This window comes from Ursus maritimus, unplaced genomic scaffold (genome assembly GCF_017311325.1).
Source record: "Ursus maritimus isolate PB19 unplaced genomic scaffold, ASM1731132v1 scaffold_7, whole genome shotgun sequence".
In the NCBI taxonomy this organism is placed as follows: domain Eukaryota; kingdom Metazoa; phylum Chordata; class Mammalia; order Carnivora; family Ursidae; genus Ursus; species Ursus maritimus.
Genome location: NW_024426885.1, coordinates 78,612,514 through 78,628,165, shown reverse-complemented (window position 1 = coordinate 78,628,165; position 15,652 = coordinate 78,612,514). Strand labels below are relative to the sequence as shown.

Sequence of the window (15,652 nt, the reverse complement as noted above, 5' to 3'; positions counted from 1 at the left end):
AAAAGGTAGAATGTTAGTAGGACCTGTATCGCCAGAAGGAAATCTCACTGGACTTCTGGGATGCAAGTAGAAGTCTGAAACTTCATGAAAATGATGATAGTGTTATTAAGATGACAACAGTTAGCACTGTGGCACGGGAAACTTGATTTCTTAGTGGGCGCGGTCAGCGCAGTGAACATCTGTGGTCCAGGGTAGGTGATGGCTCAGCGGGGGTGGAGGGAGCAGCAAGACATTATTTGTGTTTTGGTTTTCGAATAATTATTATTGTTTTGGCCAGCTCTGAGGATAACACACCATGAAGGGAAGTTTGTCTCCAACTTAATTAAACTTTTGTCAAATCACTGACATCTCTCTAACTCCCGGACCTGCCACTTTCCTTGGTGATGAGGGTGCGGTTGTGGAAAGCGGCCCCTCACCCCAACTTTGGGCTGTGCCTGAGGAAGGGACTATGTGGATAATCTCAGGAGCGCAAGTGAGACCATTGCCTTCGTGCACATTGTTGTCCTGGTAGTTTCTTACGTGACTGCTGCTTCACACAGCCAGTTGAGAGAAAAATGGTCCCGAAGCCTTGGCTCGAGCAGCGTGGCGTGGAGTGGTGTCATTGGCTTTCAAGGTGACAGAGCTGATTTCCAGTCTCCATCGACGTTCACTGCCTGCACACCAGTTTCAGCATCTTCCCTGGAGAAGAATGACAGAAGGTTCTGTGGAGAGACGGCACGTGAGAAGTGCTTGCTGTCTGAGGCACCCCAGGTTCTAACAGCGGACGTTGGCAAGTTCGTCAGCGCGCCCTGTAACATTGTCAGTAAGCGTGCTGTGTGGACTCCACTCTCCGCGTTATACAGTGTTCTAATTTTATTGAGGCATCCTTTTAAAATAGGTAATAACGAGCCATTCCATCCTGTCTGCACGTCTCAGTACACCTTCGTCATGTCGTAAGTACGTAGGTACTCCTGTAAGTCCTAAGTGCCTGACAACATCCCTTGGGTGGCATGTTGTTTGTGTTTGGGTGGAAGAGGTTTTTATTCTGAGATTCGTCTGGAACGCTCACCGACATTTGGAAATCAGTCTTCCGATGCTAAGTAAACATTCGAATGATGTGCCTTGTTCACGTTACAGATGCTGCCATGCTAAGTGGTGACACGTTGATCACACATGAGTTCAAGGATACAGGAAACATGTGAAGAAGCGTTCTGCCCCTCAGCCTTCCAGATCGAAGCCCAGGTGTGGAAACTGGAGACCGCTCTGGTACACGCTCCGACGCACGTAGCAATGCATATTCTAATATTAGTATAGGCTCAAAGCGTAGTGTTTCTAAGACGTGACTGAGAGTGCTCCAAATCTGTAATTTGCTTTGTTTTTTTTTTTTTTTTTTTTTAAGATTTTATTTACTTATTTGACAGAGACAGCCAGCGAGAGAGGGAACACAAGCAGGGGGAGTGGGAGAGGAAGAAGCAGGCTCCCAGCAGAGGAGCCTGATGTGGGGCTCGATCCCAGAATGCCGGGATCACGCCTTGAGCCAAAGGCAGACGCTAAACCGCTATGCCACCCAGGCACCCCGTGTAATTTGCTCTGAAGGAGTACAAACATCTTTTATTTTGTTTTAATTAGAGTAAAACATACGTAACATAAAATGGACCATTTTACCGTTTTTAAGTCGATCATTCATGGCGTTAAGTGGACTCACTGTGTTGTGCAGCCGTCATCACCGTCCATTCCAGGACTCCCTCATCCTTGCGAGCTGAGATTCTTTCCTCCCTTCCTCCTACCCGGTAGCCCCGGCGCCCACTCTTAACTTCTCCGGCTAGGACTTTGTCTTCTCTAGGGATCTCATGTACGTGGAACCGTACAGTGTTTGTCCTTTTGTGTGTGGCATATTTCTATCTTTAAATAGGCTTTTTTTTTTAAAGATTTTATTTACTTATTCGTCAGAGAGAGAGAGCACAAGGAGGGGGAGAGGCAGAGGGAGAAGCAGGCTCCCTGCTGAGCAAGGAGCCCGATATGGGGCTTGATCCCAGGACCCTGGGATCATGACCTGAGCCGAAGGTGGACACCTAACCAACTGAGCCACCCAGGCGTTCCCCCCCCCCCTTTTTTTAATAAGGAAAAATGTGTGCCCTCTTGTAATCAGTTTTGCTCTCGGGCTGCGACGTTCAAGTTTGATCAAGGGGATGCTTCCCTTGTGGACCTAAAAACACCCAAGTACTTCCAGCAGTATTCAGCGGAAGCCGTAATATTTGCTTGAGGTCAAGAGAGCAATTTCACGGAACAGAGGATCCCCGACTCACCATGTTCTGACTTTATGGTGATGAGAAAGTGATGTAGAAACCGTACTTGGAATTTTTAGTTTGGACCTTTTCCAGGGCCAGAGAGATGCAGCCTCCAGTCGCCCCCCACCCCCCATCATAAGGGTCAGCAACCTGCACACTTCCCACCATTCTGCCCCCACACAGACATCCTGTTAGTCACCTCGACACAGTGCTTAGTAGATCACATGGGAGAGTCGACACTTTATTATCAGATAGACTCTGTATTAGATGCTCTAGGCCACCTGCAGGCTCCCGTGAGTGTTCTGGGCACGGTGAAGGTCAGCTGGCCTGAGCTATGAGATTCAGTGCTGGGTGCATTAAATGCATTGTCACCCTGTGGTATTTTCAACTTATGTTAGGTTTATTTATTTATTTAGTATTTTTTTAAAAATTTTATTTATTTGTCAGAGAGAGAGAGCACAAACAGGCAGAGTGGCAGCAGAGAGAGAGGGAGAAGCAGGCTCCGCGCTGAGCAGGGAGCCCGATGCAATGTGGACTCGATCCCAGGACCCCAAGATCATGATGCCTAACTGACTGAGCCACCCAGGTGCCCCTTATGTTAGGTTTATTGGGATGTAACCCCCCGCCCGTCGAGGAAGAGACTACATGAGAGCGGTCTTGCCCGTGAACTTGGCAGCAGCCTTTCCTGAGGCCTGTCAGCGTTCCTGGAAAACAGCCTGGTGTTTCCACATCTTTTGCTCCGATCGGTCTTGCCTGGTGGGACAGAGAGCTGGCAGTGGGGCTGGCGCCTCCGCTCAGCCTCTCAGCCTGGGCTGGTGGAGTCCTCGGTAGAGCCCTGTCTGGGTGCGCACGTCATGACTTATTTCAGCGATTCGCTGGGCGGTGAGCTTGTCCCGGGCAGCCAGGCACGCCGTGCAGGGACCGCCGTGTGTTTGGGACGGGCGCTGAGGCTCTGGGCTGTAGCCGTGTGCTCTTACAGCGTTGTCAGCTCGGGATGCACGTGTGTACGTAGGGGGGGCCGGAGGGAGCACGCGGAGTGGCACACTGGCCCCCCCCGGCTCTGCTGGGTGGGGTGCTGGGATTGGGGGGGCACAGTCATCCGGCCGCCACCGGTTCGGGCACTGTTTCTGTGGAGCTATGGGAGATGGAGGTTAGCTTCCTGTTTGTGGTAAGAGAAGCGAAAGCTTTTGTACCTTTATAGGCCTGATAAGAATCAAACGTGATGACTGTGGTTTCAGTAGCCTCCGACGAGTCTGTTTATGCCGCCCGCATTTTCTGAGGGACGTGTCTGAGGAGGGCGGCCGGCCTCCAGGTCACTGACCGCACGGTGGACACACGTTTAGAGTGCGAGTCTGTGTTTTGCCCTAGGATCTTTGTTTCATCCTCTTCTGGCATCTGTCTCAGTGTGGGTGTGGATCGCAGGGTTGTGGAGTGGGGTTAAAACAAGGCCTTGATTTCAACTTTTGTTTTTTTTTAAAAGATTTTATTTGTTTATTTTGGGAAAGGGGAGTAGAGGGAGAAGTCCCGACCTGGGACTCAATCCCAGGACCTTGGATCATGACCTGAGCCGAAGGCAGATGCTTCACTGACGGAGCCACCCAAGGCCTTGATTTAAATATGGGACCAGGAACAAATAGCATCCATGTTTGATATTCAGTCCTATCGTTTATATATTTAGTTAGACACTCTGGCAATCAGTCAAGTATTCTACTTCAAAAAATAACCACAGTACCGTCTGAATTAATTTTTTGGTTTAACTCGTCTGCGATAGGTGTCTGGGGAGAAAGATAATTGGGGCGCTTTCGTACCATGAACATTCTAAGTGCCGCTAACGAACGTACGGCCTCCGATCCCCGGGCAGACAGTTTGCAGTTGAAGTCTGCCTTCTGTTATGCACCTGACCGCTGAATGCAAGGTGGCACCTGCTGTGTTGTACCCCCCAGCTCCCCCATAAGGCATTGTTGTGGTTCCCTTTTGGTGGCGAGAACGTGGCAGAGATGCGGGGCTCCTGCCTGCATGTCCCCTGATGGACCGGGGACCCCAAGTGATCGCTGTCTTCACCCCTGATGGGAAAGGTGGGCCCCACTCCCGACGGAGGTTAAGCTCAAAAGAGGACTATAGCAAACGCCCCCAGGCTATTTATGCCTCCAGCGTCTGTTGAGCCCTTGCTAATCTGAGTCTTCGCTGACCAGTCCACTGAGATTGCTGACCTGATGTCCTCCATCCTCCTCGCCTGTCCCGGACCCTCCTGCTTTCATTTCCTGTTTCCTCATTGGGTCTTCGAGGTCCTCTTATCTTTGCAAGAACTCCCTTTCTCTTTCTCTGCCCCACTCCTACATGGAAATGCTCCCTGAGGCTCACCCCTCACCCCTGCAGTGTGCAGTCTCAGGGAGCAGTCCCCTCTCTTCCAGGTGGGGTTTTGTGCAGATGGGGGTCCAGCTGGGAGAGGGTTCCGATTATTGGGTTTTTGGCTCAAAAAGTTCCTTACTGTCTGGGAGGCATGGTCACAGCAGTTTAGCGCCTAAACTTAGACTGCGTGAGGGAGTGACGGAGGAAGTGCGGAGCATTTTCCGCCCCAGGGTTCTGTGGGAGGAATAAAACTCTAGGGGGTCGGAATTATTGATGTAGATTAAACCTGACTCTTCCCATCTGATCTGTACTTCGTTTCCAGAATGGTTAAGCCCCCTGCTGGGGTGGGCAGTGGCATGTATTTAAAGTTTTATGCTCTTTTTCATTTTTGAAAATTCAGCAAATAATAAAATCTCAAGCTGCTCACAGGTGCCCTCACCGGCGCCGTTCCTCTGTCTCGGTGTAGAACATGCGTTGTGCACACTCTTCACAGTGACATGTTCAGAGATGAGAAGTATTAGATACTGACTTCAAGAATTCATTGTTTTGGTCTCGTGGGTGTGTCGCCAGTTGCATCTTTAAGGTCCCTTCAGATTATATGGCTGTTTGATATCAAATATTTGTACAGTATTTATTTTATGACTGTAGAGGGTCACACACTTAATTTTCTTTACCACTCCATTTTCTTTATTGCTTTAACATTTGGAGGTACTGTTTCTGAGATTGTAGATCTTAAGACTGTGATTTCTTGGATTTTTTTTTTTTTTTTTTTTTTAGTTTACTGAACTGGCTGGTGGAGATTTTGTCAGATTTGCTCATTTGTGTGGCTCAGAAGTTTATGGAAAATGAGTACGAGAACACGAGATATTGGGCGGCATACACCATGGTGTATGGATTGTTGCTAGAGACGGGTTTGGGTGCCTGCAGGGGCCAGTCACCAGCGATGGGCTGAGGATAATAATGCCCGTCGTGCGGGTTTGTTACGGGATCGGGTCTGTCAATGCCCAGCACGTTCCGGGTGTAGAGTACATGGTAGTGGCTATTACTAGGGCTTCTTTTTGAGGCCAGAAAGTAGTAGAAAGTGGTTATGGGGGCACCTGGCTGTCTCAGTTGGTGGAGCACGTGACTCTTGATCTTGGGGTTGTGGTTCAAGCCCCATGTTGGGGGTAGAGTTTACTTGAAAAAAAAAAATGTGTTTCTTTATTAAAAGAAAAAAGTGGCTATGTCTTCCTGTTGTTCTCTTCTGTAATTTACCGTTAGAGGATTTGGTGGTAGCACGAGGGCGGTCTCGTTCTGTTTTTTGATTGCATTCATATTGTCTAAATTTGCGCATTCCCATCTTCTGTTCTGGTTGCTTTTACAGCTGTGGAGCATGATGTGAAAATCACACCAGATCACAGTAAGATTTTCTGTGTCTGGAAACTTTGCAAATCAGTCAGTCTGACCAGCCAGTCCTTTGTGCAGGGAGTCATGGCTTTACATTGATTTTTTTTTTTTCTGTTTTAAATGTTTTTATCATGAAATATTTTAAACATTTAGAAAAATATAGAGAATGATATAATGAAATATACCCAAGCCCTCAGTTTTATCAAATGTTTTATATATTTGATCTGTCTTGGGGAGTGGGGGTGTGTGTGTATACATTTTTTTTTTTTTTAAACAAACATCCTGTCTCCATGGGACTGGAAGTTCAGGGGCTATGGGGTCTGGTTCTCTGCTCTCTGGTGCCCGGGATGGTGCATGGGGAGTGGCGGTCTTCACAGAAACACTGTGTATCCTTCTCCAGTGGCCTTCCCCTCCCTTCTTCCCGGAGGTAGCATTATCACAGATAGCTGGCTTTGGAGGAGGGGAAGTTTCTTGTTGGGCTCAGCCAGTGATACAATTGTGAGTTAAATTGGGAGTACCCTCAGGGAACTTTCAGCACCAAGATACACCGTAGGGCAGATGAATTCAGAAGCAGCTCCTATGGAAACCGGAACAGTCTCCCTGCAGGTGCGGAGCCACGGTAGCCGTTGGGATGAACTTGAAGACATGAAGATGGGGCAGGCGAGCCAGAGCTCCACAGTGGGGACAGTGTTCCGAGGGATTCAAAGTAGGTAGTTCAGGATTGCCTGGACTTTGTTATCAGAAAGGAGGAGCAAGAGAAGACACAGTGGGCAGAGAGCAAGACCCCTGAACCCTAACCTTACAGAACCAGCAGCGCTAGGCCCTTGATGGAGCAGGACATTCCAGAAGCAGGCCAGCCTGGAAGAAAGTTTCGTTCCTGTCCTTCTGGCTGTGTGGCCTGGAGTAAGCCACTTGCCCTCTCTTACTTCGGCCGCCAGGAAGTTAATGGGGAATTGAGTTTTTAGCTAGACATGGCACTGTTTTGAGGTTCTGTTGCCTGTGAGGATTTGAGATAAGCGGGTCCATGATGAGAAGCCTAAGCCTTACTGGTCAGTCACAGATGTACAGAGTGACCTCCCGTGCATGCAGTCATGTGCACGGTGAGCCCGCCGGCGCTATTCTTCCTCCAGTACCCTGTGAAAAAGACCACCCTCTTCTCAGTCATCAGGGCTGAACCGGGGACCATCCACAGTTGCTTTTCCATGACCCCCGTCCCCTTCCAGTCACCAGAGAGAGGTCATTTGGTGTCTGCATTCTCTCTTGCATTCATGCAGACTTGAGCCTGCGTCCCTTCCTGCCAGGATCCCATCTAGCTGTCCGCTTTCTGCCCTGACCTCATTCCACTCTCCGACTGCCGGCAGTCCTCTTCCCAAGTGGCAGACGCGGTCATGGTAACGTCCTGCCGACCTGTGCCCGTGGTTGCCTGTGCCTCTAGGAGAAAGCCTACGTGCCTCAGTTGAACATGAGTGTCTGTGATCTGTCTACCTCATCCACCTTGTCCCCTCCCTGATGATTCCTTCCGAGCTTTGTGCTCACGCGAATGCTTTGTGCTGCACTTGCCTGCCTTAGTTTCCTCTTTCAGGGTCTCCGGGGTGAGCCATGGCCGCTCCCCGCGCACCGCCCCCGCCCAGCAGCCTGGGCTGGGTGTTGCCCTGCACCTGCCACAGTCCTTCCCCCAAGCACGCCGGCTACTTCGAGGGGGCAGTTGGGATATGAGTGTGCACGCAGGATGTGTGGTCACAGCCCAGCCCTGGAGAGCAGTGGCAGTCACACCTCGTGTGTGTGTCCCCTCAGGTGCTTCTGCGGACGTGGGGTTACTCATTGGTCTCGAGGGGGGCCCGGGGCCATCCCCTCCTGCAGGGGCAGAAAGGGAATGAGCAGTGAAGCAGTGCCCCTAAAGTTGGGGGGCTGTCGGTGCTGGAAGAGACCAGACTCGGAGTCCCCTGCTTGTTGTCCCCTCTCTTAGCCGGCAGAAGCAGGGCGTGTCAGAGTGATGTTTTGCACGTCATCATCAAAAAGGAGAATTGGCAGAGGGAGTGATGTTCGAAAAGTTTCCTGCGTGTGAACTTCGTGGGAAGACTGTCCATTTCTCCGTGCTCCCATGAGCGCTGGGGAAGCGCTCAGATGCTGTGCCTCCCTGGGTTCCCCCGGCCGCAGGGCTGGGCCCCAGAGTGGTGGTCTGGGTTCTGCTCTGCGCGGAGCCCAAGGATTCGCCACATTTCAGCTGGTCCCTGCTTTGCAAACTAGTAAGGTGACAGCAATAAGATCTTAGTCATTTAGTAAGTTGTATTCTTTACATTCTGTTAAATCCTTTTTTTTTTTTTTAAGATTTTATTTATTAGGGGGAGAGACAGAGAGAGCATGAACAGGGGGAGGGGCAGAGGGAGAAGCAGGCTCCTCACTGAGCAGGGCGTTTAACGTAGGACTCAGTCCCAGGACACTGAGATCATGACCTGAGCTGAAGGCAGATACCTAACCGACTGAGCCACCCAGGTGCCCCTTCTGTTAAATGCTTTGAAAAATGAAGTGGTCTCTTCCATTCTAGAATTCTGGAGGCTCTGTATGCACTTAGGACAAGAAGATGGCTCAGGAGCACTCAAAAATCATGTCCTTAATTTCCAGGAATTTCTAAAATGTTGAACATTGCTGCCTCTGAAGTGGGCCGTTGCAGGAAACCGTGCCCGCCTGTTTGATCAGCCCTCAGCTCCTCGACCCTGCTGGCGTTTGGTCCTCGAGGTGTGGCGGCCTCTCTGCCCCTAGGAAACCCGTCTTCTCTTGGATCCTGTCGTGTGAGAGAGCGCTAGTCTGCGTCTTCTGTCTGTCCCTGCATTGGTGCTTTCCCCACTGTCCACTCTGCTGTCCACACACATCAATGGTTTTCATTGTATTTCGTTCCCTGCTGGTACTTGTGTGGATCCCTGGCTATTTTCCTGTATGTGGGTATTTCTGCTTATTTGTCCTGCTGTCCTCCCAGACTCCATGACTTGAAGACAAGTTGACCTTAGAATGTTTGCAGTGGGAAAGGATCAAAAGACCATTTGCTTCATTGTCTCATTTTAGGAGTAGGTAAACTGAGGCTCAGGGGGCTGATGCGGCTTATGTAATTTGACACAGCCCTCCTTCAATGGAGTCAGACTAGAAACCAAGGTTCCTGACCCTTTGTATCTCATGGGGCCTTTGTGTTGACTTATCCTCACACACGGACCCTTTGTGGTCTGCTGTTCCGTTATCGTTAGCTTGGCAGGGAGCCTCAGAGCTGTTCGACCCTCACATGTCCCTCTGTCCCCTCAAAGCACATGTCACATAGCCATTCACCAAGGCCTACCGATTTTTTCTATGATTTAAAAATTTTATTCAGTTATTTTAAAAAAATACCAGCAGTAAAATTCACTCTTCTGGAGCCTTTCGTTCTGTGAGTTTTAACCCGGGCACTGATGCGCGTCTCCTCACTGCGGACGGCGTGCGGGTCGGTCCGCCGCTGCTGCCTCGGCCTCTGCAGGGAGAGCCCCCATCCCCAACTCCTACGACGCGGGTCTGTTCTCCGTTGCGATGGTTTTGCCTTCTCCAGAATATCACGTAAGAGGGAGCGTATCCCCTGCTGGGACCCACTTCTTCCCTCAGCGGGAGCGTATTGGAGGTTCGTCCGTGGTGTCTGTCCCTTTCTTACTACTCAGGAGTGTTCCAGCCATGGGCGTACCACAGTTTTTTGTGTTTTGTTTTTCTGCCCCTCCCCCATTGCACTCCCACTGGAAGCACACGAGGGTCCTGGCGGGTGTGCGGCTTTGTCAGCATACGGTGTTGCCGGGTCTAAAAATTCAGCCACGCTCGTAGGCGTGCGGTGGTCTCTCGCTGTGCTCTTAAGTTGCCTTTCCCTGGTGATCAGTGGTGCTGAGTATCTTTTCATGGCTTACTTGCCTTTCTTCTGCCTGTTACGTATATCTCTGTGTGTCTTCCATTATACTGTTTGTTATACCCATCGTATCATAATTGTGCCTAAGTTTTTATGTCAACAGTGCTGTCCACATACTCCGGTAGGTTCCAGATGTCAAGGCACTGAGCAAGGAACTTTATGTACATAATCTCATTTCGTCCTCACAAAATCCTTGTGACATAAGTAGTGTTTTCTCTTATTATAGGGGAGATGTAGACCCCACGTCCAGCGGATATTTGTTGCATGCCTACTGTATGCTTTGAGCCAGGCGTTAGACCCAATTATTTGTTCCGTGACTTTGGGCAAGTCATTTAATTTGAGTCCATGTTCATATCTGCTATTAGGGATCTGTCTCACGATATGTTCTCTCAGGGTTGTTGAGTGAGGGTTTTGAAGGAGAGTGTAGGAAGCGTGCCCAGCAGAAGGTCTGGCCCGTGGCATTTACTGAGGAAGCATTAGCATTAGCTTCTGGTCCAACGCCTCCTACCGTTTGAGACTGTTCCTGCCCTGTCCTGGCCACCTCCCTCTGGGAAACTACCCCTGAGTGGGTCCCCTGCTCCACTCTGGATCAAATACTAGAGCCGACACAAGATTCAGCCTTTTCCTTTTATGAAACGTGTTTCTCTGTTTCCTCTGTGCGGCTTACTAATAGACTGCCTCAGTTGGCCAAGAAAGATGCAGTTTTGTACGACAGACCTACCGTGCTGCAGTTGCCCCCGCTCCCCTTCCCCCTGCCGTAGATGCAGAAGGGACCAGTGACCATGGGGCTTGCTGCTGGCTAACCTGGATGCTCTCTTCCAAAATTCACATTTCATACTTTTTTTTTCCATTTTGCAATCTTTAACTCTATATTTATCCAATAGCATAATTAATCAACCAATTAATTTAACTTTTTTAAAAAAAGATTTTATTTATTTATTTGAGAGAGAGCAAGCACAAGCAGGGGGAGGGGCAGAGGGAGAGGGAGAAGCAGACTGAGCAGGGAGCCTGATGTGGGACTCGATCCCAGGACCCTGAGATCATGACCTGAGCCGAAGGCAGCCGCTTAACCCACTGAGCCACCCAGGCGCCCCCTAATTTTGTTAACTTCTTAATGTAGTCACAACGTACAGATTTGGTCACTTTACACTTTCAGTACCCAGCCTTAGGTATGGCAGGGGCGTGCTGTGAGCAGCAGTGTATGTAGTGTTGCTGGAGTTTTTTTAATCTGTCATTTGCTAGTTATTTAATCAGGTTTTTTCTTTATTGGGCAGATCATTTGGGATGATTTTCTGGAAACCGGAAATACTTTGAAGAGATGTTGCTCTTTGAAATGAGTGCCTCAGGTTTTCTAAAGTCAGTAATAGAAAAGCTGAATGAGCCAAGTGAAGTTTCCTTAGAGTCCATCCCCGCTCCGGTGTTTATGTGAGGAATGTCTCACTTTTACGAATATCATCGAGGGTGATCTGGTTGGCAAGTTGGTTCTGTTTAGGGTAGGACAGGAAGAGGAAACTGTAATATTAGCAAAAAGGAGAGGGTACAGCAGTGACCTTGTACAACTTGTCAGGTCATCCGTTGTGGGGTACACGAGGTCTGTGGGAGCAAGGGTTGGGCTGCAGTGGGCTCCCTGCGCTCTCCTGTCCCCTCCCTGGAGCACGGGGGATGTCGTCCTCCCCTGGGCAGGCGTGGATGTGATGCCCACCCTGTGCTAGTCGCATCCCCCTGTTGGCCTCCGAAATCCCCTCAGCACAGCAGGCCTTTGAAATACAGGAGCCCAGAGGAGCGTCCAAGACTCTGGACTCTGGAGTAGATGGCCTGGGGCCAGGTTCTCGGTGGACTGCTCACCAGCTTCACAGGTGTGCACAACCTAATTGCTTTCTGCACCTCACGCTCCTTCATCTGTAAAATGGGTGTAATAATAGTGCCTTTCTCACAGGGGTAAACGATTGTAAAAAAAGAATTGTCAAGAGGTTGAGTCGAAATGACCTGATTCTGGTCGTCCGGTGTCATTGTTTTCAGTGACGTGAGACTCACAGTAACCTTTCCGCTCTCCTCCTGCCCACGCAGGAAGAATTTCTCATTTTTTGTATTGAATGCCAGTGGAAATGTTCGATAGCATGTTTTTACTAGAAATACAAATATCGTAAAAATGACTGTTGCCTCCTAAGAAATGGAATTAACTAAACTAAGAGCGACATCTTTTTATATAAAGAAAGTCTGAGTATTTTTTGTGGAGTTACTGCGCCTAAAGCTAGTTATTGTAAGTGACAATCTCTTCTAGGTGAAAATATTAAAAACGTCATCAGCTCTCTGTTAAAAACACAACACAGCACGAGTTCGTTGAAATGATTCGACTCTGCTGCTTTAATCTTGAACTTGGCTGGGTTGCATGTGAGTTAATTTTTTTCCCCATTTGAGATGAGCACAATAAGGTGGGACCCTAGATGTGAGTCCACCAGGAGGAAAAACCGTCTGTGAATTAAACGTCAGTCTAGAAATCCAGTTGACTTATCCCCGTGGGCAGTGTGTGGTGCTGGCTGGGTCTGCATCATTATTCTGAAGTCTGTGCTGACGTCCTGTGACTAATACGTTCCAGCTGTCTGGGTCACTACTGTGGAGTACTGTTTATTTGAGGTAGCGATGCTGCAAATAGGAAAAGCTTTCCCGTTTGTTGGTTGAGAGCTTTGCTGGTAATTAGCAAAACAAGCCTGCCTCTTATTTGGGAGGGACTGGAAAGGCGGCTGAAGAGGCCATTGTGCACAACCACAGTGGAAAACAATTTGGCATTACTTAGAAGAGCTGAACACGCGTGCTCGAGAGCTGAGCCCTCCTCTCTTAGGTGTATACCCTGGAGAAACTCGGTGTGTGCCCCCGGGACAGGCGCTGGAATGTAAATAGCATTGTTCATAATAGCAAAAACTGACAAATCCCCAGGGGATCCTCAGCAGAATGGAGCCACCTGTGGGTCTGTTCACACAGAGGAAACTGTATAGATAGCTGGAAATCAACCACGGCCACGTGAGTCGGCAGGGGTGAATCTCAGAATCCGCATCACAAGAGGCAAGTCTAATACATACACTATGGTTTCACTTTACGTTGGTTTAAAACCTGGCAGAATGCAACCACATACTGAGAATATGTATGTGATAAAAGCCTATGGACAGCGGAGGAATTAGAATTGGTGCTAGTGGTTATCTGTGCAGGGGAGTGGATGGGAGGCAGGAAGGGGCATAAAATCCTACAAAACCCCCCAGACGGCCCCTGGGGTATTAGGTGCATGGGATTTGTTTCCATTACTCTCTAGTCTGACACATGGTCACCGAATAACACGTTACCCCAAACGTAGCAGCTTAAAACACTGATAAACACTGATTATCTCTCAAGGTCTGTGTGTGGGCAAGACGTCGGGAGCAGCTTGGCTGGGTGGTTCTGTTCAGGGTCTCCGATCTGGTTGTGGTCAAGGTCTCTGCTGCAGCAGCTGTCCTCAGAAGCTCGATGGGGCTGGAGGTGCTGCTCTCGGGCTCCCCAGGGCTGTTGCGGGGGGCCTGGTTCCTCCCAGGACAGAGTGAGGGGGCGCTGCCCTGGACCCTATAGGCTTTCAGATCCAACTCCCATTTCCCCAGACTGGATGGAGAGCCGTGCCTGCTCAGTGGGAAGCAGGAAGAGGGACCAGAAGCTCCCCTTCATCTCAGGGGGCCCCACAAGAGCTTGAATGTGGGATGCAGGATCATTGGCGCCTTCTCCGAGTGTGGGGCTGGAGGAAAGTACATGGTGTGAGCTGCCTCTTGGGGGTGAGGGGGCCCTGCTGCTGACAGCACCTGCGGGGGGTGGGGAGGGCAGAGAGGGACTCAGAGAGGGACTCGGGGAGTACAGACCCCAGGACACGTGCCTAGGTGTCTGTCTACCTGTCCCTAGATCGGGCAGAAAGCTGGGACTCGAGATTTTGAGGAGAATTCTCTGGACTAAGGGCCGGTGGCAGCATCCTGGATTCACTGTGATATTGAAGTCTCTGCCAGCTTCACGTGTTTTCCTGATACCCCCCCCCTTTAATGGTAAAGGAGAGCCCACCCCTCACTCCCTTCCCCTACAAGTGAGGGTGTAGCTGGAAATGAACTAGACAAGTAAGGAGAGGAGTCTGAGCTTCAAAAGTCATGCTGTGATGACTTTCTGCTCGCAATGCATGTTTGTTTTAATATTAGCAGGTTTTCAATGGCTGATTCATTTGCTTATCCTCACCAAAATCTTTGAGTAAAATTGGTATTTCCAAAGGAGTATCATGTGTTTCCCTTGGTTTGGGGTAGCTTTTGCCTAAGTTCCTGGTGAGCGTCCTGGGGTCCAAGTGCTCTGGCGTGTGAGGCATTGAGACCCCCGCTGTCTCCTGGTGGGTTGCAGATCCTTGGGAACAGGTGCTCTCCAGCCCCCAGGTGAGGAAGCCACTTACAGCAGTTCTCTTGATTTTCATCTAGTTGGCGAGCGGAGAAGACGTGCCTGAAAGCCGGGCACAGGGGCCCCGGCTCGCTCCCTTCAGGCTTTTGTGTGCCCGCGCCTTCACGTGTTGGACGTCGCCACCTGTGAACTGCGTGCAGGATTGCGGTGACCAGCGCGTGAAGGACACCTTCAGGTCATCTTGTGGGGACACCATGCTCCTGAGGGGTTTCGAGGCCGCCTCCGTCCTTAGTGGTAGCGCAGTGTGTGTCATTATACGGTCCTTGGCTTGTTCCAGAAATCCTCAACAGCAAGTGATAATTGCCTTCTGTTGTGACCAAGATAAAAGGCACCAGAGGGGCCCTGTAATGCTTGTTTTGCTTCCCTTGGCCAACAGTGTGCTCTCTTGAGAAAAAAGGGAGAAAAAAAAAAAATATATATATATATATATATAATTTTATTTATTTATTTGACAGAGACAGCCAGCGAGAGAGGGAACACAAGCAGAGGGAGTGGGAGAGGAAGAAGCAGGCACCTAGTGGAGGAGCCTGACGTGGGGCTTGATCCCAGAACACCGGGATCACGCCCTGAGCCGAAGGCAGACGCTTAACGACTGCGCCACCCAGGCGCCCCAAGAATGATTATTATTTTTTTAAAAGGTTTTATCTATTTTAGAGAGAGAGAGAGAGAGAGAGAGAGCATAAGTAGGGGCGGGGGGGAGGGGCAGAGGGAGAAGCAGGCTTCCCGCTGAGCAGGGAGCCCAATGTGGGGCTCAATCCCAGGACCCCAAGATCATGACCTGAGCCCAAGGCAGATGCTCAACTGACGGAGTCCCCCAGGTACCCCAAGAATGATTCTTCTTCAGGGAACAAAGTGCAGTGCACCTCCCCCCCCCCCCAGGTGGCATGTGGCCTCTTGGCCTTGAGGTTGGTTTTCAGGAGAGTGTCACATGGGGTGGGGGCGCCACCTGTATGGTGAGCCACGCCTTGAGCTTGGGGTCGGAGGATCTAATAGAGGTTTCATCCCTGGTGTCCTGTAGTTGAGCGTCCTTGTCGTACATCGTCTCTGACACGTAGCTGCCTCCTCCGGAAGAGGGAACCGGCAGCTCTGCGGCCATCGCAGGCTGTGGGAGGATGGAGGCCTGCACGGGAGGTGTGGTGGGCGCGGTACCGGGGTGACCCGCGGGCCATGCTGCGGCTCTGCCCCAGAGCGCGGGCTGTCGCTGGGCGCATGGTGGGTCTGCCTGGGGACCCGGGAGGCCCAGCAGTCTGGTGTGGTTCCGAGGATGCACGGGGGTCTCATGTGGGGCCTCAGA

At 50.4% G+C, this 15,652-nt stretch overlaps 1 protein-coding gene across 8 annotated transcripts in view; it reads left to right on the top strand.

Moving 5' to 3' along the window:
- Window positions 1-15,652, top strand: part of SGMS1 (sphingomyelin synthase 1) — a 278,240-nt gene that overhangs the window by 13,741 nt on the left and 248,847 nt on the right. For 4 of the 8 annotated variants that reach the window (XM_040624679.1, XM_040624681.1, XM_040624682.1 and 1 more), the window contains exon 1: window positions 13,036-14,533. The exons of 3 other annotated variants lie outside the window; for them this stretch is intronic. The gene's annotated coding sequence lies outside the window, so the exon portion shown is untranslated. Of the gene's footprint in view, window positions 1-13,035; window positions 14,534-15,652 lie in introns of those variants that run through there. One more of the 8 variants, XM_040624677.1, reaches the window with a different exon arrangement.